This window comes from Panthera uncia, chromosome D1, assembly GCF_023721935.1.
Source record: "Panthera uncia isolate 11264 chromosome D1, Puncia_PCG_1.0, whole genome shotgun sequence".
Taxonomy (NCBI): domain Eukaryota; kingdom Metazoa; phylum Chordata; class Mammalia; order Carnivora; family Felidae; genus Panthera; species Panthera uncia.
The window spans coordinates 43,427,207-43,454,218 of NC_064808.1; the positions used below are offsets into that span (position 1 = coordinate 43,427,207).

Consider the following 27,012-nt stretch of genomic DNA (forward strand, 5'->3'; position numbering starts at 1 on the left):
TCAACAGGTCTAGGATGAGCCGGAGATTCCTCATTGCTAATAGTTCCTAAGTGATGCCAGGAACCACACTGACTGATAAGACTGTACTAGACCCAGTGATCCTGAGTGCCAAGACTATTTAACAATCTGTAATAATCTGTTTTACTTAACAAGACAAAAAGGAACAAAGAAAATATCAAGACTATTCCCCCACTTTCACATGCACACACACCTTTACATTACATATCCATGGTCTTTAACATAAAATGTGACGTTCCATCTATAACCAATGCTCAATCTTACTCATTCTGAAAAATGCAAATGAATACTACAAGATTTATTTTTTCAATTACTTATGAGACTCACAAAGACCAAAAAATTGATAGAGTTTTTACACAAGTAAAACACTCTTTTCTTCTCTTTTTTTTTAAGTATGCTCCGCGTCCAACGTGGGGCTTGAACTCATGACCCCAAGATCAAGAGTCACATGCTCTACCAACTGAGCCAGCCAGGTGCCCCCACAAGTAACAGCCTCTCTTATGTGCTGGTAGGAATATAAACTAGTGCAAACCATGGGAGGGAATCTGACAATATCTATCAAATTTTACATGTTCATTACCTTTGCAGTTCTATTTCTAAAAGTTCATCCTGCAGCTATTCTTACAAGTGTGTGCAATGATGTATTTAATGCAACATAGATAGCAAAAGACTGAAAACCTAAATGTCCACCAACAGGTGAATGAGCAAAGTGGCATATCCCTATAATGGCATATTCTGCATCTCAAAAAGTAATGAGGCGGTTCAACATATGTATACTGATAAGAAATAGCACTCAAGATAAATTTTAAAAGCCAAGAAGTAATATCCTATATGATACACCACCCTTTATGACACAGAAAAGGAATGAAAAAAAGTATGCACATGCTTATAAATACATAGATTATTTCTGGCAAAAAAAAAAAAAAGGCAAAAAATTGGTAATGATGGTTATCTCTGGGAGGGATAACTTGGTAAGTGGGGAACAGAGATGAAAAGCATTTACTTTGCACTACATATCCTTTTGTACATTGTTAAATTATGTACTAGGTGCATTGTGTTATATATTTTTTAAAGCACTTTTTATAAAATAGAAAAATCAGAGGGTACCAAAAAATATACGAAAGCACAAATTTTCTTTCTTCTCAGTCTCCACTATATTCTGTCTTCTATTTACAAACTCATTTTCACTGTTAGGAAAAAAGTTTGACAAATCTTTTTTTCTTGTGCGACAGAAGCAGGAAAGTGTATTACAGCAAAAAGAACACTCTCGAGATATGACAGTGGGCAAGAGAGAGACAGACCAAGAAACAGGGACAGAGACAGAGAGACTGAGCTGCACTTGACAAATCGTCGTAAAAGTAAAAAGGGTAGTGTTAAAAAAAAAAAAAAGGCAGGGGGGATATTATCTTCTGCTAATCTTTATAACTTACATTTTCATTCCTTCTCTTTATTAGATGGAAAATTATTAGATTAGATTAAAAACCAGATGTTAACTAAGAAACTGTTGAAGAACTAGACTCTAACAGACTGGATTTCCTGAATGCAATGTGAGAAATTCATTCCTCTTTAGGATAACCTTGACCTTGGGATCAGATGCACCTCTCTTCCATCTCCCGAGAGCTCATCTACGTTCACCATGTTCACTAAGTTGTCAAGTACACAGAACTACCAAATACAGTTCTGCAGTGAAGTCTGGACTTGTTCTACCTGTATATGTTTCTTTCTGCACCAGCATTTTTTAACACAAACAGTAAAATCTGACAAAGTATATTTGTAAGGACTTAGTTCTATGTTTTAGCAGTTATCAATTTATTTAGGAAAACTAAGCACTGAATATGAAAGTCTCAAGTTAATGTCTCACCATTCAATCAATCTTCCTATAAATTTCTACCACTTAATAGCTATTATCTTGAAATAAGGGTCCATTTAGCGGTCCTCCTATTAAAATCTGGCTCCTCTGTGCCCTCACCACATAAACAAACCCAAAGTAAAAACCTACCAATGGAGACAGCAGGGAGAGCCAATGGACAAAGAATAAGATAGTCCATTTATCTTTTCAATGGGAGTCACTGACTTCCAACCAGGGGTTATTATTCTGTGTTTAACATAGCATATCTAATCCCGTTTTGTCTCACTGTCCTAGACCTTTAATCTGGACGACCATGTGGTAGCAACACCAAAGGAAATTCAAACACTAGATAAAAAGTTGAGCTAAATGGTCTTTTAATATCCTTAAGATTCCATAACTAAAAAGTAGAAAAAAAAATTTTAAGTATCCTTAGAAGGTAGAATTACAAAATATTCTAAACAAACCGTTAGCAAAGATTTCTGTAAAGGGTTAGATAATAAATATTTTCAATTCTGTGGGCCATTCATACAATCTTAATATCAACTACTCAACTCTGCGATTTGGGGCACAAAATCAACCATGAATAATTAAGTAAATGAATGAGTATGGACATGTTCCAGTAAAACTTCATTCACAAAGAGGAAGGTAGTGTGAAAGTCAGTTTGTCAACCCCTATTCTAAACAATGATTTCCAATATTTCATATTCAGAAAAATGAATACAAAGGAGAAAGGCATCAAAGGGAAACCAGTATGGTCTGAAAATTCATCTCCTGTGATTTCACAACTACTATACTTACCATATGTGTCATGTAAAACAGACAGTAAATATTTGTTTGATGTAATATCGTCATAAACAAGCCAATACATGAATGCCAGGCTTCAGAAACAAATACGCCAGAGGCTAAATGCAAAATGAAGACATAACCTATAGTCTGTTTCAAAGTGTGTAAAAAAATCTGTTACTTTTAAAAGGAAAGCCTATTAAAATGTTCAGGGCTGAGGTTTGGGCAATATTATGTTGGAGAAAAGGCTACAAGTGAAGAAGAGCACAGGATACACTCTTGTTGCAGACTCAGAAACCCTAGATTACTATCCTTTATAAAATAATTTTGATGTAATAATCAAAAAATAACAGAGAATTTAAAGAGGTCATGAGCTAAGCCAACACTGTAGCAAGATATAAAAGTCTGTTTATATATTGATCCACGTCTAAAAGAACCTAGACTATTCTTCTCTACAGAAAAGTATAACATTGTTTACAATTTTCCTTAGCTAAAGGTTTTATATGGGGGTGGGGAGCAGGAAGGGAAGGAAGAGACTAAGCACATGATAAATATCACATAAAAATGAAAATCCTCCAGAAAACTGCATGTAGCTACAATAACCATGAGGGATCGCCTCAGCTTCTTGTTTTTCCTTTTGTTTTTCCACTAAAAGAGATGGGGATTAGGTATCTCTAAGTAACCTAAATTAGTTAACTCTCTAATCCAGAAGTTCATGAACAGGCTTTGGGGAGCAGGGATAGGGGTAGAGGTCCAAGAACACGTTAAAACAAAATGTTGTTGTGTATGTGCACAAGTACGCACTCCCAAGCATACACATACATCTTTCTAGGGAAAGAATCCAGTGCTTTTATCAGATTCTCAAAGGGTCAATGAGCCTAAACCATTAAAAACTACAATCAAATTTTATGTGTATTATGTGTGCATGCCGAAAAGATGAACTTAATGCGCAGAGAACAGACTTCATAGGTACTGGTGAAAAACCCCCTTCACATCTAATCTGGAGTAAAAATGCGTAAATGGTTAAAACCAATCTCCCTTGAGGCCTGTTACGGATTGAGCTGTGTTCCCCAAAAGAGATCTTTTGAATTCCTAACTCCCAGTACCTCAGCATGTGACCTTATTTGGAAACAGGATCTTTGAAGATGTAATTAGTTAAGGTAAATGATGTCACACTAAAGCAGAGTGGGTCACTAATCCAATTATCACCGGTGTTCTTATAAGAAGAGGGCCATGTGAAGACACAGAGATACACAGGGAGAACTCCAGAGAACTCCCATGTGACAACAAAACTAGCGATTAAAGTTATACAGCTACAAGCCAGAGAACATCAAAATTGCTACCAAAAACCTAGGAAGAGGAAAGGAAGGATTCCTCTGCAGGTTTCAGAGGGAGCATGGATTTCAATTTCAGACTTCTAGCCTCCAGAACCATGAAACAATAAATTTCTGTTGGTTAAAGCCACCCAGTTTGTGGTACTTTGTTACAGCAGTCCTAAGAAACTAATAGAAAGCCAAATATCATAGCAACTAAAATTAGGGTACAGTGGAAAGATCTTCTAAAGATGATGCATGTGCTCTCATGCAATAATATCATGGACACTTTCCAACACACATGATACAGCTTCAGTTACCAAAATACACTCTACTAAATACGTAAAAATGGAATGGCTTTTCCAAATGGGCGCAGGATAAAACAGAAAAAAAAAAAAGTTTTATATTCCAAAAGTCAAAGATCAAAATAAAGTTAATGCTGAGATCCCAGAACCAATCATTGGGGTGTATTCCTTACTGTGCATTGGCACATTGTCAAATCTCAAGATATAGTAGCAGATTCAGGAAAAGCAGGACTCTGATAATCTACTGCTATGTAACAAAATCACTAAAAAACTCAGTACCTTAAAACAGCAATAACCATTTTAATCTCTCTCACGATATTTTTGAGTTAAGAATTTGGGAAGGATTAACTAAACAGTTCTAGCTGAAAAGTTCTAGCTCAGGATCTTAGATCCTTTGCATCTCTCCACATGAAGTAGTTTGGGCTTCTTTGCAGCATGGCAGTCTCAGGCTAGCTTGCTTACAAAGCTGCTACAGGCTTCACAACCAGTATTCTGGTGAGCTAGGCCAGAAGCTCTCTAACCTCTTCTGACTTTGCCTTGAAAGTCACACAAGTATAACTACTCCTGCATTCTACTGGTTACAAGTGAGTCACAAGACCACTCAAATTCAAGGGGAGGGGCCATAAACCCCACCTCAGGATGAGAGAAGAGTCAAGGTCACAATGAAAGAGCATGTGCAATGAGAGATACTGGTAAGACCATCTTCAGACAACACCACCTGCCACGAAGAACATGGTGAAATAATGACAAATTTATTACTTTTGAGACTGCCAACTATTTAATCCGTGTTGGACCTATTTCATGGCCCTAGGGAACAACAAAGAGTTGTTTCTTATTACATATTTTCAGCCACCCAAAACTAAAAAAAATGGCTGCATGGGCCTCATACTTTGAAATATTTTGCCTTTTACCAAACAACCTCATTTACTGAATAAAAATTTCATTTTTGCTTGTTTACTTGTCAACTTCTAATAAGTAAGTTACCACTTGGAGTTGACACACTTCTGGCCAAAAGCAAGCCAACTCATTTCAGTTTGACTATGAAGAGTATATATACTTTAAGATTTCTGATTGTCTTCCATCTGGAGGCATACTGGGAACCACTGGTCTTGTGTCTTTCTGCTATATTTTAATAACTCTGCAATCATTATTTGCTGTTTCAAAACTCAACATAAAAAAAAAAACCAACTGCCTCTGCAAGTAAGCTGTAAGCAACAAACAAGGGGCCAAAATGCAAACTCAAAATGTACACTATTTACTGTACTCAAGCTGGTAAGAATAGTGGGTTCCTTTCTCCTTTTTCAAAAATTAAGGCTTATGAGGCATTTTTCCACAAACAAAAGAATGGCTGTAGCATCTTGGTTAACATTTCTTTTTTCAATAAAAGATGCTAGTGTCCAACCCTGTTGTGAGCACCCATTGAAGGAGATATAATGGGCACTCTGTTTGCCTACACAGACATTGGCATACGAATACTTAACTCTCTGAATCCTATCTTCCTCAGTGTCTGAGATACTTCTTGGTGGTAAGGAATCTCAATAGGTTCATTAGTTCTTTTAGGGGCACTACATAACTATTTTGTACACATACTCCAATAAGCATGTGCTCTAAGGCTTCATTATCCTGGAAAGTCTTAGCCATTAACAAAATTCAGACTCCAAATTCCTTGGAGTGATGTAAAAAAACAAAAGACATCTTAAAAAGTCAAGTTCTCCTCCGTTAGAAAGTAAATGTCAATTCTACAGAATTAAGATTATCTGCTGACAAGAAAATTTAAAGTTTTCAGCAATATCCATTTCCCTTTGTTTTTGTTTCTGTCCTCAAGGCCTGTACCAGTGGGGTAACTTCTCTACTGTAAAGCCTACGAAGAAGGGTTGAGCTCCGATTAACAGTTTGCTAATTGCTTGTACTAAATCCATATCTTCAATTCTATTCTGGGAGAAAATAATTTTTACAAAGTAGTTGTCACAAGCCACGTGATTCTTTCTTAAACTATTGTGCAATGCTTTCTCCTTACCTTAATGAAAATGTTTTCATTTAAAGACATGAAATTTTTATCCTGATACTTACTCAGAAAAGTGAAATACAGGGGCACCTGAGTGGGTCAGATGGTTAAGTGTCTGACTCTTGATTCTGGCTCAGGTCATGAACTCACGGTTCCTGAGTTCAAGCCCTGCATCAGGCTCTGTACTGACTGCACAGAGCCTGCTTGGGATTCTCTCTCTCTCCCTCTCTCTGCTCCTACCCGACTTGCACGTGCTCTCTCTCTCCCTCTCAAAATTAATAAATACTAAAATTTTTTTTAAAAGGAAAAGTGAAAATATAGGATTCAAATATACATAGGCGTACTAATACTTTAAGTGTACCACCAAACACCGGGCTTCTTGAACTTTTCCAACACAACTAAAATTGTGCTTAGCAATTCATGGAAGTTGTGCATTTGACTCCATAATATATCGAAAGACTAACACAAAAATATTTCAAATTCCTAATGTTAAGAGGAAAATATATCATATTTACCACAAACATTACATTTGACCACCTATAGATTTTCCCAAAAATGGACTCAGGCAGATCTTGTGTGGTGTAATTTAAAACTACCAAAACCTGTTCATGAAGATTAAGATCTTTGAGAACAAGCTGGCAGAATCAGGTATTTCACTGGTTATAAAAGTAGTTTAGATTCAGTTTAGAAGCAGTTCAGACTCCGTCTGATTATTACAGCAAACGCCTTGCAACCCTGAACAGCAGAAAAGTGCTTTGAAGCTTCTGCTTTATGCTGTATTTCCTGTTTCTCTTGTGTCACCTTCTTATGCACCTTTTGAATCTGTTCTCAAGGCTGAACCTAAAAACAGGTACATACATCCTCCAAGGCAGCATTTTCCAAACCATGGTAAATGGGGCTGGGAAACTGTATACTTTATCCCAACTAGAAATCAATAAAGTGTATTAGCATATCGAAGACTACCAAATGTCCCCAGGTAAAGCAGGCCACAGACCCCGAAGCCTTGATAAATTTCCCAATACAGCTAGGGAAACAACGCTCCTGAAAAGCTCACAAATTACCTTCTAAAGTAATGTTTATCCAAAAATAGGCCAAATGTCCCATGGATTTAAATCCCAATGATTTAAAAAGCATGATCTTCTGGGGCGCCTGAGTGGCTCAGTCAGTTGAGCATCCCTTCAGCTCAGGTCTTGATCTCAGTTTTTGGGCTTTGTGCTGACAGCTCAGAGCCTGGGGCTGTTTCGGATTCTGTGTCTCCCTCCCCTGCCCTTTCCCCACAAGCTCTCTCACTCTCTCATAAATAAACATGAAAAAAAATTTTTTAAGCATGATATTCCTTTGATGCATAAGATTATTTATGAATTGGGGTGGCTGGGTGGCTCAGTCAGTTAACGATCAGTCCGTTAAGCATTGACTCTTGATTAGGCTCAGGTCAAGCACTTCGTGACACTGAGCTCCACATCAGGCTCTGTGCGGACATCAGCACAGAGCCTGCTTGGGATTCTCTCCCCCTCTCTCTCTACCCCAACCCCCCCCAAAAATAAATAAACTTAAAAAGTTTTTTAAGGGGCGCCTGGGTGGCTCAGTCGGTTAAGCGTCTGACTCTGGCTCAGGTCATGATCTCACGGTCCGTGAGTTTGAGCCCCGTGTCGGGCTCTGTGCTGACAGCTCAGAGCCTGGAGCCTGCTTCAGATTCTGTGTCTCCCTCTCTCTCTGGCCCTCCCCCATTCATGCTCTGTCTCTCTCTGTCTCAAAAATAAATAAACATTAAAAAAAATTTTTTTTAATGTTTTTTAAAAGACTACTTATGAATAAACTATCAAGTCAGTTATTAAGAGGTGCAAAAATGACCAGGTTGTTCAAAAGTACCAAAGACTTCAATCTGTATACAGTTAATAACTCTGGCTGGTGCAACTCCCAATGCTACAAAGCTCCTACCACATACACACACTCAAAAGGTGAAATTCTGTAATTTCAAGAGAGGCACTCACTGTTGGTGAAGTTGTATTGTCTGAGTCATTATTTTTACTTTTTAATTAAAAATTTGCATTAGTTAAGCTTCATACATTTTATTTGTTTTATTATACCTGCAGAATGTATTAAACAATTGCATCATGAGGATTTGAGACCTACAGCGTTCTAACTAGTCTAGACTTTAAGACAAATATATTTTTCATAATTCAACTAGGAACTATCCATATCCCTAAATGCTGAAGAAAACCTCTCTCCCTCCAAAATGCCTGGACATTGACAATTATTTTTTTTTCCACCAAAAGTGGGAATTATTGAGCTAAAAAATGACCCAGCTAAATGGCTGGGATTAAAACAACTTGAGAAGCACTGTTTTAAGGGTCCTACCCTGACTACAGGGCTACTAATGTAGGGGCAGGTGCTCTCCCTGCCTATCAAATCTACACCAACCAAATGTAATATAAGAACTTGGAATCAGGCCCTTTACAGAACAACTTCTCTGAACTTGGATGTGAGTGATCCCTCCAGTCTCTAGTTCTGGGAATCATCAAAAAATATCTTCAAAAGGACTAAATCCCATAACAAACCCTCTTCTCAAAAATCCTTTCCTGGTTTACCTTTAAAATTTTGCCAGGTTCATAGATATAGCTTGCAACTAAATGTCAGGCAGGAATCAGCCCAGAAAGGTACAAAAAATATGAGAGAGGGGCGCCTGGGTGACTCAGTTGGTTGAGTGTCTGACTCTTCATTTCGGCTCAGGTCATGATCCCAGGGCTGTAGAATCAAGCCCCACATCAGCTCTGTGCTGAATGTGGAGATTGCTTAAGATTCTTTCTCTCTGTCTCTTCGCCCATGTGCACACTCTCTCTCAAGTGAAAAAAAGAAAAAGAAAAAAGAAAACATGAGGGAAGTGTTTGATGACTTTGTGGATTCTTAGTATTTGTTTCCAGCTGTGAAACTGATTTAAGCTCCTAAAAACCCTACCCAATAAGCCTGTAACAACCGTGGGTTATTGTGCTAAAGATGGGGTGAGAACATGTACAGCAAAGTAAAAACACCAAGAGTATAAAAACTCAGGTAATTCTTAGTCAATTTATCAACTGAGACTTAAAGCCACAATGCTAAAAACCCTACTGTAAAGATACTTTCTTTCCTAGAAACTGAGATCCAGAATGAAAACAGCCAAAATAAGCACAACAGACCTACCAAAACTCAGTAATGAGTAACTACTCTGTTGGGAATGCCACTAACCACCTGACCTTGTGCCAGTCAATTAACTGCTCTCATCCTTCATAAAATTCATTGAAAAGGAGGCCAAATCACTAATGATTAAATGCTTCCTCTTCTAGCTCTCAAAGTCTATGTATTAGAGTTAACTTGTTTCCCAGTAGTACATTAGATCCTCAGAGAATTATTAACTCTAACAGGTCACAAAGGTTATCACTTTAAAGCAATATGCCTAAAATTCACTAGATCCTCAAACAGTCCAATGTCTCATTAGAGGCTAATTCAACTGTTCCTATCTCCTGAGGCTTCTGCCTAATGTAAAAACCATTATTATGATTTTATTTTAGGTGCAACCTACAAGTTTTTAAAACCATGTATTGGGGCGCCTGGGTGGCGCAGTCGGTTAAGCGTCCGACTTCAGCCAGGTCACGATCTCGCGGTCCGTGAGTTCGAGCCCCGCGACGATCTCGCGGTCCGTGAGTTCAAGCCCCGCGTCAGGCTCTGGGCTGATGGCTCGGAGCCTGGAGCCTGTTTCCGATTCTGTGTCTCCCTCTCTCTCTGACCCTTCCCCGTTCATGCTCTGTCTCTCTCTGTCCCAAAAATAAATAAAAAACGTTGAAAAAAAAAAAATTAAAAAAAAAAAAACCATGTATTTCTAAGAACTTTATTTAGGATCATCATTCAAACTAGATGGATGATAAACACAATCTCAGGACTTAATAGAGAATCAATCCCTTCAGACCAAAACACAATTCTAAACCCCATTATCACATGTAGGACTAATTTTAACACAAACATATATATAAAGGGGCACCTGGATGGCTCAGTTGATTAACTGTCCAACTCTTGATTTTGGCTCAGGTCATGATCTCACAAGTCGTGGGATCAAACCCCATGACAGGATGCACGCTGACAGCACGGAGCCTGCTTGGAATTCTCTCCCCCATCTCTCAAAAATATATAAACTTTTTTAAAAATGTACAACTCAAAATACTTTAACAAACCCTTTCCTCCACAGATCTCAACTATATAAGGGCAAGTTAGGCCAAAGTAGTTTCTCCTTTTACCTTTGAAAAAATGGTATTTATATATTTATAAATAAATATGACTTAATATATGACTTAAAAGTCATATATTCTACCTCCTATTAATTCAGGATGGACAGTACTTGGTGGAGTTCTTGAGGAAACAGTTAAGAAAGAATTCTTGAGACGTCTTTGGTGCAAAAAGGTGATTTTATTAAAACACGGGGATAGGACCTGTGGGCAGAAAAAGCTGCACTGGGATTGTGAAGAGTGACTGATTATATACCTTTTTTTTTTTTTTTTTTTTTTACACATTTATTTTTGAAAGACCAAGAGAGACAGCACAAGTGGGGGAGGGGGCAGAGAGAGAAGGAGACACAGAATCCGAAGCAGGCTCCAGGCTCTGAGCTGTCAGCACAGAGCCAGATGCAGGGCTCGAACTCACAAACCATGAGATCGTGACCTGAACTGAAGTCAGACACTTAACCAACTGAGCCAGCCAGGCGCCCCTGATTATATACTTTTAAGTTAGTGGGGGTTAGGAATAGCGTAAGTCTCTAAGGAATTTGAAAGCAAGGCTTTCAGGACCTTCAGGGGCTATAAGATAAGGTTACTTTTAGTGTTTAATAAAAGAAAAACATTAAGGAAGTAAGGCAGCCATGAGTTGCTTGAGGAAGGTCACTCTCTGCATGTTTTCAGGGGTGTATCAGTGGGCTGCAAGCTGTAAGATTTAATTTAAGCTACGTTTCTCTTGCCTTTGTTTCCCTCATCATTTTCCTCCCTGAACAACTGTGACCCTTTTAAATCTTTAAGGTTGCTGAAGGTAGAAGGTCTCATCTTCCATAGCTTCTTCCTGCTGAATAGAGTCGTAGAGATGTACCTATCTATGGGTCAAGGTTGGTCAGTTGAAAATTTAATAGGAGTTAGGAAAGGCTAAGGTGGCTATATCTAGAGTTGATAACATATGGGAGTGTCCTTGAACAGAAAGGATCATCTGCTGGCTTGAAGTTGTGGCAGTGAAGGCGTCTTGGCACCAGGTGGAGAGACATGGGAGAAAACAACAAAACATGATTAAAATAACAAGAAGGAAAAGAGGCCCAAATAAGAGTCCTTTGATAGTTGACAAAAATCTTTCTTCAGTCCAGGAGTTTAAACAATTATTAAAGGAAAGAGAGGGATCATTTAAAGCGCCAATTTGAGTATCTGTCAGTTGGATATTCAGAAATATTTTTGTGGTATCTGGAAAGTATACACAGCATTCTGTTTTTATGAGAGTGCAAGTTCCACTTTGTGCAGCAGTTAAAACAGCTAATGCCATTTTTTTATTTTGTAGAACTGTTTAATGCATTTGAGTTATTTTAGTGTTTAATAATGTTATTTTGAGCCATTTAAGGCTTTGATTGCGTAATAGGTGGTATGAACCAACATACAGACTCTGTTTTGTTTAGTAAACAATTGGAGGCACTCTAAGAGAAACAAGAAAAAAAATACAGGTTAATGGTTAGAGCAAAATTATAAAACCGAGTGTCTGAGTCTCGAGGGCTGCCAGGGAAAAGATTCTTAGATGTCAGGCCTGAAGCACCCTCAGATGGAGTGAGAATAGGCGGTGGGAATCAGATGGGTTTTGCTGGTTTGTAACTCAAATGTTTGTGGTGATCCCTCTGAATGGCCCATAGAGCAACAGGCAAAAAGATTGTCTATACTTGAGTTTTGTGACAATTCCTTTGAAGTTTACCTCAAGTTGCCTAGTCCAGGAAAACAGCAAACATTTAAAGACAATCAGAACTCGAATTTAACATCCATAAAGTTTACCTTGTCTTAAGGAGCATTGCCATGAAACATAATTTTTTCTAACAACCTTCATTCCTAGTGATAGCCAAATCAAGACTAATTCATTTGTAGAACAAGTCCAGTTTTAACAAACTAGGCCTAATTATTTACATAAGCTCAGCAAGAACAGAGATTGGTCATATAGATCTTTCAAATTTAGCTTTGCTGGAACTTTTTATAAGGAATCTCTCTCTAGATTGAACTTTCAGTAGCCTCTCTAGGCCAGAAGCCATGCCAAGTACTTGCCATCAGACATGCCTGCATTTGGGCAAATTCCTTCTAAGAGGTCCCAAAGTATCCTGAGGTGGCTGCACCTGCCAGGAAGTGACATCTTTACTCACCTAACAAGGCTGCTGGGAACTCTGTAAGCAAGGTATCAGGCCAACATTTCCAAGGGGCTTTACTGGCTTCGTGCTTCATAAAGTCAACCTTAGTTCCTTAAAACTGTTTGGTCATATTTGAGTGTATGTATGTTGCTCTCAAATATGACATTCCAGTCAAAGACTTGGTAAAATAACCAGTATTTCCAATGGTGACCTGTTACAAGGAGAACAGATTCTTATTGAACTTATGCAAACAACTGTAATTGCCATGAAAGAAAGAATACTTACTGAGAGTTTTTGAATTTCAGAGGGTTGAGGTAGGGAGAAAAGTTAAATGCTTTAGTTTGTTTACAAATGAATACTTTATCAGTTTTCTGTATATCATAGATATCTTAAGAGAAAGTTTACTTAATCTGGAAGGGCAAACATTAGAGAACCAACAATATTTCCAACAAGAGTCACAAAACTATAATCTCCCTCCGTTTATTTAGTCCCATGTTACCAATTCTTGCTCAATTTGAATGCAACTTTTTAGTTCTGTAAATTTTTACCCATTTGTTTTATGATCTTAAAGATGTCAAATACATGTATTTGTCCTAAAATTCCTTTTTATAAACATCCTTGAAGATGAAACACGTTTTGTAAGAGCATCAGAACAATAACTATAAATGACAAAAGACTCAAAAATGGACATGGTTAACAATCTGATAGGAGAGTTCAGTATGATGCAACTGACAAGGAAACTCCGTTATTTCTGTGACACATAACACTTCCACAACTGGAATATCAAGTGATGACCCTATGCCGAAACATATTAAAACTTTGAGAATTTTATGGATATATTTGAGCAGTTATAGCATTTACCAAGCAATACAACCAAAGGCTTACCATCATGTTTGACAGGGCTTTCCAAAGTAACGTACCAAATAAAAACATCCAATTGGTCAAAAAGATTTCATTTACAATTTAAAACCCTGGAAAGTTTGTTAAAACCTTAAAAAGTTATAAAGCACATCCTAAATAGGATTACAGATCATCACAAATCTTACTTATTTAACCACGGTGGCAATAAGAGATTCTAAAGGCAAATACGTGGAGTTATACAGTTGTTAGCAAAACCTAGCTCCTTTAACATTGAAGTTTTAAGTAATCAAAGACCTGAAAAAGACAAAACATAAGCTTTGGTTCTCCCAGCAGACAAAAGAGAAAAGACCTTTGTTTACAAATTTATTTTTATCAAGAGCAGATCAACAATCCAAGAAAACTTTGTCTTTTAAACAGAGAGAAAAGCAGAATTTTAATCTTATACCAGTGTATTTTTAAAATCCATTCATTTCAACCTTAGTCTGTCCTAACCACACATAAAATTCCTTTCCCAAGATTTACCTTCACGAACCTTCTACAACTTTCCTTTGCATTCAGATTTTGTCCCAAGCCCTTTCTCTGCAAACAACCAGTCTCATTTAGGACAAAATTACTTTATTTTACCTTCAACAAAAATGTATTTTCATTCCTTATATTTTTCTTACATATCTCCTACTTTTCTACATACAGAGTTGCCTTTTCCTATTTCCATCAGTCTTAGTTACATCTAGCAGAATTTTAAGTCTTAGAAACTTCAGTCTCCAGTGAAAACTAAGTGGTAACTAATTGGGAACTGTGACACCAGAATTTTTTAGATGGCAAATTTATAAATCAACTAAGCACAAAGCAGCTTTTCCAACAGACCCAAATATCCTTAGTTTCTCTGCAATAAGTCAAAAACATAAACCTATGTTTAATAATGCTTAAGCATTTTATCATATTTGTTAAAGACCTGGATGTTCAATGAATTCAATCCAGTTTATCATCCAAACAAAAGTTTCGGGTTACCAAAGACCTTGAAAGCTAACTTAACAATTTTCCATGAAAACCCTGAGACAGATAAAATTAACCATCATTTTTAGCCATCTTTTTGCTGACAAATTGCAACAGAGATATTCAAGAGCTTATCTGACCTTCAGTAAACCTAGGTAGAAAAAGTCTTGTATTTAGTGCTGATAATTCTAAAGACATGTGCATCTGAATTAAACCAACAAGCTTAATAAATTAGTTCAAATACCAAATATGTTCCACTTGGGTCCCCTCATGAAGTCCATCACTTTGTTCACCATTGTCAATTTTTACCTGGGGTCCCAGTGAAGAAATCTGAAGTGGGCAGCATTAAGTCCAAGGGAGTGCTCTTCACTCCTTGATAGCGAGGGAAGGAGGAGGGGCTAATGGTGCCAGAAGCATGGAAGATGCAGGTTGCACCCAAAGTTGTGCAGAAACAGGAAAAGGGGGAGTGGAATGCAGAAGAAGTGAGATGCCTCCAGGAATGCTGGAGGTGGATAAAAGCCAATGGAGAGAGAAAGAGGTCTCCCAATCCTAAAGCCGTCAGCTTGGACAAATGAGCATATGCAGATTATTTTTTTTTCCCCACCAACAAGTGGAAATGGGCAGTCCATGTCAGGCCAGAGACAGGGAACTTCCCCGAAACAACGGCAGCTGCTTGGGAATATACCTTAAAAGTCTCCTTCCTGAGGTAGACTAACAAGAGACAATTGGTTCCAATTATCATAGTCATTAACTCAAGAAATGAATAGTAAGAGCCCCCACATACAGCTAGAGTAACCTGAGTCTATGACAAAGGAGGAACAGTGAAAGAGAGAGTGTCAGTGTCCCCTTCATTAGGGATGGCCTGTGTTTCCTCCAGCAACCTGGGTTCATTCAGAGGAGACCTGTTTAGACAATCATCCAATTATCAGGAGGAAGTTTATCGGCCTGGTTAGTGGCCAAACACATTTGGGCAAACACATTCTGCAAGTGGCCCTCAGGTCCGGATCCTGATTTAGGGCCATGAAAGTCTGGACATAGGATACCTCAGTCCATTTTGCCCTGTTTCTTGCAGAAGAGATTTAACCGATAGATTGCATTAAGGCTAGTCAGTGTTACAGAAGATCAGTCCTTTCCTAAATTTTCCAATTTGAATTGATTCTAGTGGGTTAAAAGGCATCCCAAGGGACAGTCCCTGGGGATTGAAGATCCCATGTTTCTAGAAAAGTAGAGAGGGTCCATTACCAAAAATCCCCGCCCTCAACTTCCAGGGGGTATACCACGAAGGATACATCACAGGTTCTTGGCGTCAAAGCGACCAGTGGCGTCCCTCAAACAAAACTGTTATGATCACCAACCAGTCACTAAGGGGCCCTAGAAAAGGGATGCTAGCGTCCCTTAGCTTCCCCACTGCATCCTATACTACAAATGGGTGCCTGGTATATGGACCAAAATACTGTGCCCATGCCATGCCTTGAAAGCCGTGCTGTAAAAGGCTGTGCCTTAGTTTACCTTGTCTTGAGGAGCATGCCATGAAGGTCATGCCTTAGTTTCCTTGAAGGCTGTGCCACTTTTAACCAACGGAAAACACTAGAAAAGTTTCACCATTCTGTAGTTAGTAGAGGACAGTGACAGAAAATAGTAAAGACAGAAATCCATCATGATGTAAGTGACATTCCAACACATATAGTCTTTACAGACAACTTCCCTAGGAAACAGTTCCCGGTTGGGTTTCAGCTGGCTCCCAGTAGAAGTTTCTCAGCCAGAAGCAGCTAGACCAGGGATGTGGAGGGGATCACATTAGACCAATAAAGAGGAAACCTCACACAGGAGTCTTTAAGATCAGCAGTCGTGCTAGTCACTTAGGTGGCTGTCTCGTTCCCAGCACAGACAACTTTGTAAGGACAGAAATAAAGAGAGGGCATCAAGTATCTGGGTCTTATTACCATCCCGGCCAGAGTACCAACTTCCAGCCAAAAGGCAGAATTTCTCCTCCACAGGCTAGAGGATTACAGCCTGAGCAATCGACATGAAAGTGTTCCAATAAGATCATACTCCTTGAAAAGCCCCTGAAATAGGAGTAAAGGAAGAAAAGAGAAAGTATTCACCAACTTTGCAACAAGGCTCAGAGTCCAGAAGGGAAGACTCAATGCCCCACCCTGGGCGCCAGATGATGAAATTTGAAGTTCACGAGCAAATGGCTAAGAAAGAATTCTTGAGATGTGTTTGGTGTAAAAAGGTGATTTTATGAAAGCACAGGGACAGGACCCGTGGGCAGAAAGATATGCACTGGGGTTGTGAGGAGTAACTGATTATATACTTTTAAGTTAGTGGGGTTTAGGGATAGCTCAAGTGTCTAAGGAATTTGAAAGCAAGGCTTTCAGGATCTTAAGAGGCTAATTACTATTAAGACAAGGTTACTTTTAGTGTTTAATAAAAGAAAAACATAAAGGAAGTAAGGCAGCCATGAGTTGTTTGAGGAAGATCATGCTCTGCATGTTTCAGGTGTTTATCAGTGGACTGCAAGCTGTAAGGGGATTTAATTTAAGCTACATTTCTCTGCCTTTGTTTCCCTCATCAGGAGCTATTATAGGAAGTACCAAACACATATTCCAAAATCTTTGGTAAAATCATTCAACATATGTATTATGCTGGCGATAGTTTATTTTTCCCCAAGAATCCAGCTAAGAATTGGTATATTTTGGGGGTACCTGGCTGGCTCAGTTGGTAGAGCATCCAACCCTTGATCTCGAAGCTGTGAGTCTGAGCCCCACAATGGGTGAAGAGATTACTTAAAAATAAAATCTTTAAAAAAAAAAAAAAAAGGGGACTGATCTATTTTTTTTTAATTAGGCATATGTATAATGAGTTTCACAATTTTTATCACTCAAATATGAAAAATATTTGCTTGTAAAAGGTGAGCAATACACACAGAAACAAATTTGAGTTGAATTTTAGCAGTATGCTTTTGCCTATACATTAGAGAATGGTTTATTAAACTGAATCCATAAACCTGTAAGGGTATTTGAATGAGTTCTGAGAGTCTTATTAGAATTATATGAAAAACTAAGTATGCATGTATAGCATAGTAATCCCCCCTTACCTGCAGGGGATACATCCAAGACCCCCAGTGGATGCCTGAAACTACAGATGGCACCAAACCCTACACATACTGGTTTTTCCTATATATACATATATTCCTATGATAAATTTCATTTATAAATTCGACACATAAGAGACTGACAATAATGATAAAATAGAACGATTATAACAATATACTGTAACAAAAGTTATGTGAACGTGGTCTCTCTCAAAATATTTTATCATACTTCTAATGATGTGAGATGATAAAATGCCTACATGATGAGATGCAGTGAGGTAAACGGTGTAGGCACCGTGACTTAGTATTAGGCTGCTACTGACTTTCTGATATGTCAGAAGGAGGATCATCTGCTTCCAGACCGAGGTTGGCCATGGGTAACTGAAACCATGTAAAGCGAAACTATGGACAAGGGGGGATTACTGTTTATTTTTCTGAGGCTAAAGCACAAAGATTTGAGGAGATGCTCAAAGAGGTTCATGACCTTTGGCTAAACATCTCCGCATTATGGAACATATTTTAAGATTTTATTCTCAGTTAATACTTCAAAGTATTTAAGTCAATACTCCAAAATAATAATATATAATGGTAAAAATTCCTTAAATGCAAGGATTTCTCATATGACTGTCATGCCAACATTTCTGGCAAAAATTCCATAAAAGACAAGAATGATATAAACTAGGTATTTCAAAGTAATCTAAAAACTGTCAAACGATTAACATTTAAACACACACATACAAGCCACCATTTACAATCTCAAAGTGATTTATATTTGAAAGCTGATGCCACACACACACAAACATTCTAGATAAAATGGATCCATTAACACGAGGTACTAAGATACTCAGAAGGCTTTTTAATGGAACATGTCAAATAATTCACCAGACAGACAGTGATACAGTCATAAAGAAGTGTGTCCATGTTTGTAATACAGAAATTGGCTTTTTTCAAATATTGATTTAAGATCTAAGTATGTCAATAACATGCCGTAGGGTTCTAAAAGATATAAAGAGATACAGATTTAGGGGCGCCTGGGTGGTTCAGTCAATTAAGCAACCAACTCTTGATTTCAGCTTAGGTCATGATCTCAGTCGTGAGATCGAGCCCCACATTGGGCTCTGCACTGAGAGTGAAGGGCCTGCTTGGGATTCTCTCTCTCTCCCTCTCTCTGCCCCTCCCCCTCACACGTGCACACGCGTGCACTCTCGTTCTCTCTCAAAATAAATAAACATTTTTTTTAAAAGATGGGACTTTTTCTATGAAGCTAAAGTTAGATTTTTCTAACTACATGCTTTCTCCAGGTGATCACCCTCATCTCACCCCCTAACATTCTTTCTCCTTGTCTAAATCCTACTTTCATTCAGAAATAATGTCATCTCTCATTTAGAATCTCTATCACCAATTTTGGTATATGATATCATGTTGCCACATTCTGTTTTATATACACATACTCAGTCATTACTCCTGAATTACAGATTATTTTATATAATTTCCCCTGCTCAGCACAGTATAATATACAAGTCTCAAAATATGAACAATTTATACAAACAATTTCCACTTCACTTAGATTAGCATGTCTATTTTTACACTCATCATGCTGTTTAGTAATAACTGGTAAAAATGTTGTGTAGGGATTTGCTTCAAAATAAAAATCGGTTTATAATTTTTAAAATTGGTGATGTGCATTTTATGTTGGCAACTTTCCGTAATACAAAGTTTAAAGGAGATTCCTTCTTCTACTAGAACACAGCACTTGACAAAGACACGTCCAATAGTTTTCATCTTTGTACATCTGCCCAGTGGAGAGTAGATAAACTTACTTCAAAACACATTTCATTATTTACACAGAACTTTCAATGAAACTTTAACAGCTTTTGTGCGATACTTTATTTAAATAATTCTTTGATTAAACTCAGACAAAACATATATTCACTTTTAACTATTTACTAAGTACCTACTACTTTCTCAAATATCCTGTCTTAGTAAATGTAGGATATCAAAAATAACACATCCTCTCTAATACATTGAGAAGCTAATAGTACTCTCAAGGATCCATGGGAAAAAAGGGCAAGGAGAGAATGCAAAGGGATGAAGTGAAAGAAAAAATAGTAAAAAGCTACTATAGTTTTTAAAAAGAGATCTAAGGCACCCACATTTTTAATTAAACAGAGGGCATACAGTTTGTTCAGGCTGGACAAGTCTAAAGGTTCCCTTCCCCACTCCATTTTACAGATGAGGAAATTAAAGCTCAGAGAGGGGAAATGACTTGCCTCAAGTTACACATCAAGTTGCTAGCAAAACCAAAATTAAAACTCAGATCTGCTGATTCACAGTACAATTTTAATTTTCCACATCAAAGAACTTTCTTCTATAATATTCATTAGCTAAAAAGAATGACTATTTTATTATTAATATATACTTGAGTTCTATATATTACATCATACTAAAAAGAAAAAAGGTTATAAGCTAAGTAGAGGAAGGAAATGAGAAGAAATTGTACACAGCAAACTGCTAAGGCAATATACATGCAGACTACATGCATATACCACTCTTCCTTAATTCTGAGACACACATTTGACTTTAAGACACAGTAGCCATTGGGAGTCCCTCTCTACTTATTAGATGGAGTGCTGTCCAATTCATGAATCATTTTTCTGTTTTTTTTGGTTTGTTTTGTTTTTAAATGCTTATTAATCTGAGAGAGAGAGAGAGAGAGAGAGAGAGAGAGAGAAGGAGGGGCAGAGAGAAGAAGACAGAGAATCCCAAACAGGCTCCGTGCTGTCAGTGCAGAGCCCTATGTGGGGCTCAAACTAACAAACCATGAGATCATGACCTGAGCCAAAATCAAGTGTCAGATGCTTAACCAACTGAGCCACCCAGGCGTCCCATGAACCATTTAACAGAGACAATTAGATCGTCAAATTAAAAAAAAAAAAAGATAGTATCCATTGCATAAACATTTTATTTATTTTTTTTTAATTTTTTTTTAACGTTTATTTATTTTTGAGACAGAGAGAGACACAGCATGAACGGGGGAGGGGCAGAGAGAGAGGGAGACACAGAATCGGAAGCAAGCTCGAGGCTCTGAGCCATCAGCCCAGAGCCAGACGCAGGGCTCGAACTCACGGACCGCGAGATCGTGACCTGAGCTGAAGTCAGACGCTTAACTGACTGAGCCACCCAGGCGCCCCAAAACATTTTATTTTTTAATTTTTTTTAACGTTTATTTGTTTTTGAGACAGAGAGAGACAGAGCACAAGTGGCGGAGAGGCAGAGGGAGAGGGAGCCACAGAATCCGGAGCAGGATCCAGGCTCTGAGCACACAGCCTGACATGGATATCAAAAATATCAAACTCAAACTGTTGACATCATGACCTGAGCCAAAGTTGGACACTGAACCGACTGAGCCACCCAGGCGCCCCATATAAACATTTTAAAATAAACTCTGTAAATTACACCTTCATTTCAAAAAACTACTAAAATATGAAAACATACACCTCTCAAAGTAATATAATGCACCCTTAAAAGACACACAATAATCACCATCATTTAAGAGCCAGTGTCACAGGACAAACACACAGAGCAACAGTCCCATCTTCTAACATAACAGTTACTGAACACCTAAGGCTATGTGGCATTTTTTTCAATTGTAGTTATTAATATAAATAAGTATTTCTTGCCCTTGATCTTACATGCATGAGATTTGGAGTTTCACAAAGCAAGGTTTGAATCTCAGCTCTCCTCCTAGCTCTCCAACCTTTGGAAAGTTACTTACTAACTTCTCTGAGCCTCATTGTCTCATCTGTAACAGGCTATCCACTTTGGAGAACTGTATGAGAGCTAAAGGTAATAATTTATGTAAAGGAACAGTACAATACCCAGATGAAATATTATATTTCCTCCCATGATCCCTATGGGCCAAATTAAACTAAAAACTAGACCCTGTTCTTCTTGACTTATAAGATTCTTCCATCTCCATTGCAGAGATCGGAATAAACCTGTACTGATCCTGGGGCAAATCCTACTAGTTTGCTTTTAAATAATTATTTGATAAGAAAAGCTTATTTTATTGTCTTGAAATTCATCTCTTTTCTTCTTTAAATTGGGAACAGAAAACAATGGCAAATTTTAAGTTAAATTGGTTACATGTAAATTCAGCACTTTCATATTGTCTTACTGAACTGAAACTCTAAGCCCATTACAACCCCACTAGAAGAGAGGAACTACAGAACCAATGTGTGCGAAGAGGAAAGGGTGTAAAGTCCAAAAGACACAGTTGAAATGATTCACTCAAGTGAGTGGTTTGCTTTGTTTAACCTTAAATTCATGTATTAAACCCTAAAAGAACAACATTCAGAGTTCAGAAGAGCCAAGACCATATCTCCAAGCCTCAAGGTGATTTAGTAACCTGATCCCTCAGATTAAACAAATGCCATCTTTCAGTACGTACAGTTTCAGGATGTGTCTAGTCACTTCCAAGACAGGAAAGTATCTACCAAAGTATCTCACATGCAGCAGTATACACTGAAATAAGGCCATCTTTTCCTCTATCCGAAACATAGTTCAGACTAGCTCACCCACATATTTCCTATTAGCTCATTTCAGTAGAATGACTTTTCCCCCATATATTAAGTAATGCCCATTTACTTAATATACTTAAAATACAAAGAATATGAGCATTTTTAAGCCACCCATGATCTTACCAGCCAAAGATTAAAATATTAGAAAGGAACATACCAACATCTTTCCTATGAATCTGTACACCATATTTTAAGTTTGTACAGAGCCACTAAATATGAGTAACTTGCCACTAAATATGAGTAACTACCAGCTTATACCTTAGTATCTCCATTCTGGTTTTTGAGACTAAATTCACATAACTTTTTTCCTGACTTAACTCAATGGTTCGTCAGAGTCTCTCAGCTACACATGTTGTTGTTGACTACTTTCTCTATTTCTATCCTAAGTTTTCCAAAACAGTATATTCTTCAGTATCTACAAAAGTCTCTCCAACTCCTCTTCTTCTCTCCCTTCACTGTCTCTCTTCTATTAATTCCTGACAATTTATTTTAAAATGGCTCAGGCCAGGGGTGCCTGGGTGGCTCAGTCGGTTAAGCAGCTGACTTCAGCACAGGTCATGATCTTGCCGTCAGTGAGTTCGAACCCCGCATCAGGCTCTGTGCTGACAGCTTGGAGCCTAGAGCCTGCTTCAAATTCTGTGTCTCCCTCTCTCTGCCCCTTCCCCAATCACACTCTGTCTGTCTCTGTCTTTCAAAACTAAATAAATGTTAAAAAAAAAAAATTGTTTTTAATAAAATAAAATGGCCCAGGCCTGACCTTTAGATTTGCTTGTCAACTGTGAACCTCCAACAGTTAACACAGTGCCTGGCATGAAACATACGCTCAGTTAAAATTTACTGATTAACTTTGTCAATACTGACCTGCCACTTATTAGCTGTGTGGCATCAGGCAAATTAAATCTCTCTGAATCTCAGTTCCCTCATCTAAAGAACAGGGATAATCAAAGGAAGATGATACTCGGAAAGCTCAAAACAGCGTCTGGCACAAAGTAGCACCCACTAAATTTTGCTATTATTATCAACATAATCTAGTATAGGACTCAAAAATGTTCCTGATTATTTTTTGGTTGAACACCAAATCTACTTCTCAATAACCCAACTTATTTTCAACATATTCTCTTACCACAAAAATCAAAAAGTATTTTCATCCTCTTTCCCCCCCCCCCCCCCTCCAATCCATCATCAACTATTTTTTTTTTTTTTTTTTTTTTTTTTTTTTTTTTTTTTTTAGTTTTTTTGGAGAGAGTGAGCGAGCAGGGGAGGGGGACAGAGGGAGGCGGGGGAGGGAAGGAGTGAGTGAGAGTGAGAGAGAGAGAGAGAGAGAGAGAGAGAGAGGGAGAGAGAATCCCAAGCAGGCTCCACACTCAGCATGGAGCCTGATGCGGGGCTAGATCCCACTGCCCTGGGATCATGACCTGAGCCGAAATCGAGAGTCAGGAGCTTAACGGACTCAGCCACCCAGGCACCCCCATCGTCAACTATTCTAATTCTTCTCTCCTAACCACCATACAGAACCATTATTTATAAAACTAAGCTACAACCACAGACTTAATTGATCTCCACACTTAAATCTTCATTCAAATGTTCCATCCTCCTTAAAATCCATTTTTTATGTGTCATTCTCATCCACAGTTGCTTACAGCTTGTCCAAACTTCTTGAATGTCATCCTCAAGTCTTCCAATAACCCATATCCAAACTCTTCAAAAGGTGTCTCAAAACTCACCCCTTCCTGGAAACCTTCCCTGATTAACTCCATACCACTCAGATTACTTCTTTGCCCCGAGTCACCTCAGCACCTCAGCACTTAGGTATTCTGTCATCCTAAGGGTAAAATGTGATCAGTGAATAGCAATACCAAGAAATTTCTTCCACAAAATTATTTCTACTTCCTAAAGAACGGTCCATTAGCTATGATGCTTTGTTGAGCTGGCTAAGAAGGAACTATCGTATAGAACATATGCCCTCTTTGGCTTCCGTCCTCGGGACTTCTCGTCTGTCAAGAAGTGCTAAACTGTTCACAAACCTCTGACCTATCCTCAAGCAGAAACTACATCTCAGTGCTTATCACCTCCTCGAGGCCGTTTAAATTTTCTGGAAATGTGGCAGTGGGCCGCTTTCTTTTCTTCTACCTCTTCTCTGCCCCCAACCTCTGCCCACATCCCACAAATAAAAATTCCCAAAGGCATCAAACAGAAAGGTAGCAGAGGTGACACACACATACCATGTGTTTCTTTCCTCTAAGTGAAAAAAAACGTTGAACCTACTTAGGTACAAAACTCTTCCCAAGGCTAAAAACCTCCCCAACAAGCATGATGCGTAATCAAATTCTACTGCGTGGAACTGGTTGATCCTACAGTAACAGAATTGTACTTATGTGTTAATTGTCACTGTGTTACTGTAAGAGATCTTGCATCATTTTTATGCTGTATTACATGCGCTCAACAAGACAGTTAAATTCCCCTACAGGTCAGATTTTCTGAAAGTATCTTCATGCTTTAAACCAACATGGTCTAATTTTTTTTAAACATGAAATTAAACGATTCCACACTGCCATCCAATCGAAAGCAAACAATATTTGTGCCTTTACTTTTGAGAGGGTGAGTTTGTGTGCTGCTGTGGCAAAACAATCAGATGAACTGTCCCGGGATGGTGGGGGTGGGGGGCACAATCAGCGTCAGTAGTAGTGAGAGTTAAGTCTGAGTGCTTGGCCCACGATGAGTAGTGAATGAACCTATAAACCTGGCTTGACTAACTCCTACCTGAGACACTCTCCAGTCTCTCCCAAAAAGCAGTTATTCTTGCTCACTTAGTCATAAAAGATCCACACCTTTTAGCTATCATAATAAGCCTACCTCATCTGCTCCTTGTATACTTTCTCCTAACTGGCCACCTAACGCCTTCTAGTCAAACAGCCTCCATCCACACCTCACCTAAAACCTTTTTCTCAGGGGCCTTCCGGTTGGAGTAGGTGCCTCTTACTCCAAACCCACGTGTCCCGGTCTGTCCAGAGATCTTAACCTTCCAAAAAACAAAAACAGAAACAAACAAACCCTACCTCCCTTCACTCCCAGCTGATTTCCCCCCATCCTCTATCAATGCCTACTTCCAAAAGGCCAGTCACTTTCCCCGGTTCCGCACCTTCTCCCCGGGCACCCTTTTCTGAGCATCACCCTTTCCCCATCACTTTCTTCCTCGTCGGACCAGAAAATCCTTCAATCACAGGCCTCTTTTGCCCCCCTGGAGCACAAGAGCCCGCTCCTCCGTTAACTACCCGCCCCCCCCCCACCCTCGCCACTTCTATGCGGCCTCCCCACACCAGACTGAGCCCCCAAGGCTCGGCGGCTGCAAACCAGGCCCCTCCCTGCGTCCCCGCTCGCCAGCCCGGCAGTCTGGAAGGCGGCGGCCCCGTCCCAGCAGCGCTCAGACCATCCGGGCAGAGACAGGCGGGCGCCCCCGGCTGCGGGCGGCCCAGGGTGGGGGCGGGGGCGGGGCGGGGCGGCGGGTGTCGCCTCCGGCGGCCTGCCGCCCCGGCTCCCGCAACCGCGGCCCGGGCCAGGCGAGGAGGGGCCCGCAGCCCGCCTCTCCCGCCCGGCGTCGCTGTCTCTCACCTAGACTCAGAGGCTCGGGCCTCGCTTTCCCCCTGGCCGTCCAGCGATGTCTCCGCCGCCGTCGCGCTCTCCTCACTCGCTCCTCCACCACCCCCGACCGGCTGCTGAAGAGCGGACGGGTAGTGGCACGCCCATTGGCTGCGGCCCGCACTCGCGTCAGCCTCCCCGACCCGGACCTCGCGATGTGACTGGCTGGCGCGGAGCCTCTTTTCCACGTCTTGTCTGGATTGGCCTGTCTTGTCTCTCGCGCCCCCTTACCGGGAGGATACCTCGACCCCCCCTCCTCGCCTCGCCCTCCCACCCCCTCAACCCCGTTTCCATCTGGGCGGGCTGGGGGCGGGAGCGGGCGCGGGTGGGACGCGAACGGCCAATGGGAGCGCCGAAAGAGGGCCGGGAGGCGGGCTCTTGCCGCCGGCCGGCCCAAGCAGGAAAGTTCAGCCAATGGGCGCGCGCCCCACATCCCGGGCTCAGGAGCGCCTCTCTGGCCGCTAGCGTTCCGGCGGGTCGCGCCCAGGGCCACACCCGGCTGGCGGTGGCGCGGGAGAGGTACCCGCTGGAAGGGTGGGAGAAGCGGCGAGGCCCGTGCGGGAGAGCGCGGGCGGCCATTGTGGCGTGCTCCCGCACCGCCTACGCGGGGTCTGTGAGCGGGGAGTTGTCGCTCGGTGGTGGACTCCCGGAACCTCGGCGCGATGCTTTGTAGGGAGCGAGCAGAGCGTGCGCCTCGTCCAGCCCCGTGGACCAAATCAGGCCGCAGTGCAAAACTTCCCGCTGGTGAGAGAAGTTGAATAACGGTTACCTCAGGGGGATGGCAGGGCCACAAGGGAACCTACGGGGAGCTGGAAACGTTCTGTCTCTCGATCTGGGTGGTATCCGTATGTAAAAATGTACCCAGCCGTACAGTTCAGGTTAGTGCACTCACGACACTTTAATATAGAATATTGTATAATCCCTCTTTTATAAAAAAAAAATAAAAGGATTGTGAGAATAACTGTAATAACATTCCCATGACGGTGAGACTCCCGCGGTATCAACAGTCTCACTAGGATTTAGCCAGCCATCGTTCAAAAACTGCAAATCAGAGGAGGAAAAAGAAAAGGATTGTTGAGAATTTTAAATGAGTGAAAGCTCTGGGCACAGAGACTTAGCGCGCAAGGGTTGATACTTCAGGATGCGCGAAGATGGTTCCGAGTGATTTTTCTTTGAGGGTGTAGGGCTTGTTT

The 27,012-nt window shown here is 40.0% G+C and overlaps 1 protein-coding gene across 4 annotated transcripts in view; it reads right to left on the reverse strand.

The window, feature by feature from the left end:
* The window catches only part of FAR1 (fatty acyl-CoA reductase 1), a 75,228-nt gene extending 49,195 nt beyond the window's left edge, over nt 1-26,033 (reverse strand). For 2 of the 4 annotated variants that reach the window (XM_049649688.1, XM_049649679.1), the window contains exon 1: nt 25,793-26,033. The gene's annotated coding sequence lies outside the window, so the exon portion shown is untranslated. The other 2 variants (XM_049649698.1, XM_049649708.1) reach the window with 2 other exon arrangements.
* Between the last annotated feature and the right edge of the window lie 979 nt (nt 26,034-27,012).